Raw genomic sequence first — 5,509 nt, forward strand, 5'->3', positions numbered from 1 at the left:
AAGACTAGGGTTTTGAAAGACTCGGTTCTTGATTCTTTTTAAAAAAACTGTAGAAAAGTTTGATGAACTTACTTAGAGAGAAATCTTGGGCGATTCGATCACAGATTAATGTTCTAGGAAACTTTTAAAGATCGTCAATAGTGGTGAAGTTTTGAGAGCTTGAAGACGATGAGATATCTTGAGAATTTTTGAAGGAGTAAAAGAAATTTGGGGAAAATTAATTTGTTTAAATAGGGAAAAGGTGTAAGCACTTGAGTGAAACGCGCCCCTGAAGCGTTAGAAAAACTGAAGCGGTTTATTCATTCGCCTGTGGGGAGATGCTACGTGGCCTGACAGGCTGCAAATGGCGCCTCCCATATTTGAAAATTTAAAGTTACAGGCGGTGACACTTTTGAAGATGATAGCTTAAATAAAATATTTACAATAAGAACTGTACGCCTTCCTTTTTAAAATAATATATTTTAAAAGCCTTTATAAAAATTTGACGAGCGTCCATACTCTGGGTTAAGTAGAGTAAAAGATGACATACCTTAGGATATCATACAGTGACTCATGGTTGGACTATACATGTCCTCTGTCTAACAAACTTGTTATGTTTAGAGGCAGAAACTCTGTATAGTACATACAAAGGCTCTGTTCTATAATGATGAAGGTTTTTAGAGACAGAGGCTCTGTATAGTACATATAGAGGATCTGTATGATGCATGAACTAATGATCCCCCTTGACTTTAGCTTTGCTTAACTTTCTCCCCCTTGAACTATGCTTGATCATAAACGATAAGTAATGCACAAGCATGGCGAACAAGGTATAGAGGCTCTGTATGTATCATAGAGAGGCTCTGTATAACAAGAATATACATACCTGAGCAAGAGGCTCTGTATGTACTAAGTAGAGGCTCTGTATGTACTATGCAGAGGCTCTGTCTCATGGATCGAAACTTTTAAATAGAAGTATGCTCAGGAGGGATGCAGAGGCTCTGTATAGTACATACAGAGGCTCTGTCTTCGTGAGTGAAAATTGAGCATACCCAACTTGCTAACCAAAAAGTTGAATCTATTTTCATCAAGAGCCTTAGTAAAAATATCAGCAAGTTGATGATCTGTACTTACGAAAAACATTTCAATCGTACCTTTCTCTACATGATCTTTGATGAAATGGTAGCGTACGTCGATGTGCTTTGTTTGAGTGTTGCACGGGATTGGCTGTGATCGCAATGGCACTTTCTGAATCACACAGAATTGGGAACAACAGCTGGTTGCGACTACATATTCTACCTCAGCAGTTGAGGTGGATATGCAGTTCTGCTTCTTTGAAGTCCAGCTTATAAGCTTGTCTCCGAGTAATTGACAACTCCCTGATGTACTCTTTCGATCAAGTTTGCATCCTGCATGATCAGAGTCTGTATATGCAATAAGATCAAATCCAGAATACTTAGGACACCAGAGACCCAGAAATTGAGTTTCTTTTAGGTATCTAAAGATTCTTTTCACATCAAATAGATGAGAATTCTTAGGATTTGCTTGGTATCTAGCACAGAGACATGTAGCAAACATGATGTATGGTCGACTAGTCGTGAGATACAGCAGTGATCCAATCATTCCACGGTAAGTCTTAACATCCACCGGTTTTCCAGATGGATCTGCGTCAAGCTTAGTTCCCGTTGCGATTGGTGATTTCATTATGGAAGAGTTGTGGAGTTGATATTTTTTTAATATGTCAGAGACATACTTACTTTGGCTAATAAAAATACCATCCTCTCTCTGTTTTACTTGCAAGATAAGGAAGAATGTTAATTCTCCCATCGTGCTCATTTCAAACTCGCTCTTCATCAAAGCAGATAACTTATCACAGTGCCTCTGGTTTGTTGATCCAAAAATAATGTCGTCCACGTAAATCTGGACTAGAAGCATCTCACCTTTATACCTCTTAATAAACAAAGTGGTATCGATTTTACCTTTTTCAAAATGATTCGATAAGAGAAAAGACGAAAGACGTTCATACCAGGCTCGTGGAGCTTGTTTAAGTCCATACAGAGCTTTGTCCAAGAAATAGACATACTTTGAATGTGTGGAGCATTCAAATCCCAGAGGTTGTTGAACATAGACTTCCTTCTTTAGCTTTCCATTCAAAAAGGTTGACTTGACGTCCATTTGATAGACTTGGAATCCTTTATCTGCAGAGAAGGGTAAGAATAAGCGTATATGTCTTGTCATAGTCTATGCTTTCTTCTTGGCAATATCCTTTTGCTACAAGCATGGCTTTATTTCTTACAACGATCCCATCCTCATCCTTCTTATTCCTGAAAACCCATTTACAACCAATAGCAATTTTATCCCTAGTTAAGGGTACAAGAGTCCATACCTTGTTTCTTTCAAATTGTTGGAGCTCTTCTTGCATGGCATCAACCCTACTTGGGTCTTGTAGGGCTTCATGAACTTTCTTTGTCTCTATCATACTTAGAAAGTTTACGAATAAACATTCATTTGTCGTGGCAGCTCTTGTCTTCTCACCGCTTGAAGGTTCACCAATTATCTGGTGAAGAGGATGATTTTTTGTCCATCTTGTTATTGGGATTGGGACAGAGGTCGGGGTCATTTGATCACGTTCCATAGATATATTTGGAATTTGGCTCATAGATGGTGAAGAGGGTTCTGCTTGCTCCCCCTCGGATGATGGTACAGAGGAACCAGGTTCAGAAACAGAGATGTTATGCTTTGTCTCTACAGGACTTAGCTCTGATCCAGAGCTTATTTGCTCTGGTTGTGGATTTGCATAATCACCAGAGGAAGCAGAGGTGTGTGAAGGACTAGATATATATGTGCTTGTAGTTTGTGGTTCTTCACTTACACGTGCAGACTCATCTCTGGGTGCACGTACAGAGATGTACTCATCACCAAAGAAGTCTTCAAATAAAAGCTTGAGTTCCAATTGCCTTGACTTCATTTGAGAATTGGAAGTTGACTTGTTAAGTTCGAGTCCAGAGCTAAGGTACTATGAAGTCATTAGCTCTCTATCATCGAACGAGACATTGATGCTTTCCATGACAATCTTGGTTCGTTGGTTGAAGACTCTATAAGCCTTGGCTTGTGTAGAGTAACCAAGAAACTTACCTTCATCAGCCTTCTTATCAAACTTGCCAAGCTGATCACGATCATTTAAGATGAAGCATCTGCAACCAAAGATTCGTAAAAATTTAACATTAGGCTTTCTTTGGTTAATTAGTTCATAAGGCGTCTTCATGTGCCTTTTTACCACCGTTGCTCTATTTTGGATAAAGCAAGCGGTTGAAATGGCTTCTGCCCAAAAGTGGGTTGGAAGACTAGAGTCTGCTAACATTGTTCTTGCAGCCTCAACCAATGTGCGATTCTTTCTTTCTACAACACCATTTTGTTGTGGTGTTCTTGCTGCAGAGAAATTTTGTGATATGCCCTCCTTGTCTAAGTATGCATCAATTTTTGCGTTCTTAAACTCAGTTCCACTGTCACTTCTCAACTTCTGAATTTTGCCCTGTAGAAGAACTTGAATCTTTGTCACTAGTTTAATCAACAGCTCTGGGACATTTTATTTCTACCTTACAAACTCAATCCAAGTATATCGTGAAAATTCATCAATTAGTACAAGGATATACGTTTTACCAGACAAGCTCTACACAGAGATTGGACCACAGAGATCCACATGAAGCATATGCAGAGGTCTGACGCAGGACACCAGCTGTCTTTGTTTTGTGGGATGCTCTTTTGAGCTTTCCCATTTTGCAAGCAGGACCGAAATGGTCCTTCTCGAACTTTATGGCAGGAATCCCGTCAACCAGATTGTTCTTTACAAGCTTCTTTATATTTTGGAAATTCAAGTGAGACAATTTGTGATGCCAGAGCCAAGCTTCTTCGCACTTACGAGATACGAGACAGAGAGTCTTTAAATTATCTCTTGGTAAGAAGTTCATAAGGTATAAATTACCCTTACGTTTGGCTCTTAGCAACTCCTGACCTGATTCTGACATGATAGAACAAGCTTCCTTTTGGAACTTGACATTGTAGCCAGAATCACATAGTAAACTTATACTCAAAAGATTATGTTTAAGCCCAGAGACATAAGAAACCTTAGATACATAAACCTTACCTTGATGAAGATCTCCAAAGGTTACTCTTCCTCCAACTTTCTCATTGTATGAGGAGAGTAGCCTCTTGTTGCCGGTCATGTGTCTTGAGCATCCAGAGTCAAGATACCAAATGTCCACATGCGGCTTCTGTAAAACAAATTATAGGGATTTAGTTACCCATTTCATAATGGGTCCCCGATGATTAGGATTAGGAGATTGGTTTTTAACTTGGGGGTGAGGTTTTGTCTCAACACCTAAGTTACCGGACTTGAGATCTGGTTCGTCAGATTTGGTTTTAGGAGTTTTCTTTCTCCTCTCAGTCTTCTTGGAAATTATCCTTGATGACCCAGAGAGAATGCAGTTGGGATTAGAAAAATGTTGCTTTAACTTTTGCAGCAGAGAGAAACATTTGCAAGTATGAACACATTTTTTATGACAAAACGGTTTATTTGATTCATAAGACATTTTATTACCATCATTCCTAGCATTATTGGTTCTAATGAACTTTTATCTAGTTCTGATTGTTTGAATTCTTTGAATGAATCTGCTCTGTTTTTTTTCTTATCCCTTCTTACTCCTTTGACCTTCAGAGGCCTCTCTGAAACAAAGGAATTGAAAATAGAGTCAGCAGCGAATTTTCCTGTCTGTTCCGGAGTGAACTTAATTGGCTTTCTAGAATTAGGTTTAGAGCCCTTTGATGCAGAGGTAACAAATTTAGTATTCTTTGCCCTGTATTCAAAATTTGGAGAGAATTTAGTTCTCGTTGACATGCTTACAAGGTCAGAACCTATGAGAATCTTTTTCTTCTGTCCTATTGCTGAACCAGATTTATTAGACTTCTCATTTGGAAATTTTTCAACTTCTGGTCCTGTTGATATAATCTATGTCTGAAGTTGCTCTTTACTCAAGTCCACCTCTGACTTTGAGTTAAAGTCAAGAAAATCCTTGTGTGAATTTCTAAGTGCAGAGGTATCATTAAGAACTTGAGATTCTCGTATGCATGAGCTAGAGCCTTCATCCATCTTTTGTGTTGAAGAATTTTCAAAAGTATCCGAGGAATTACTCTCAGAAGAATGACCTTTAGAAGGATAATTCAAGGCCTTAAGCAAATCTTGCTCGAGGACCTGTCTCACCATTTCTGTGAAGTCATCCAATAATTTTGGATCTAGAGTTTTAATAAAGTTATCTATTGATAAACTCTTGATTTCGTCTGGTTCAGGTTTAACTACATCACCATTTGTTTTAGGATGTTCAAGATTAGTAGAGCCAAAACAAACGATCTCGTATGTCTTCTGTATGTGTTGGGTCACCTATTGATTTGGTGATGACCCACTGATCTGTTCCTCTACCTTAGCAACACTTAGTAGTTATTGGTTCTTTGTAAGTTGGTGTCTTGGTACATACTTAAA

Source organism: Cynara cardunculus, assembly GCF_001531365.2.
Source record: "Cynara cardunculus var. scolymus isolate 2C chromosome LG 17, CcrdV1, whole genome shotgun sequence".
In the NCBI taxonomy this organism is placed as follows: Eukaryota; Viridiplantae; Streptophyta; class Magnoliopsida; order Asterales; family Asteraceae; genus Cynara; species Cynara cardunculus.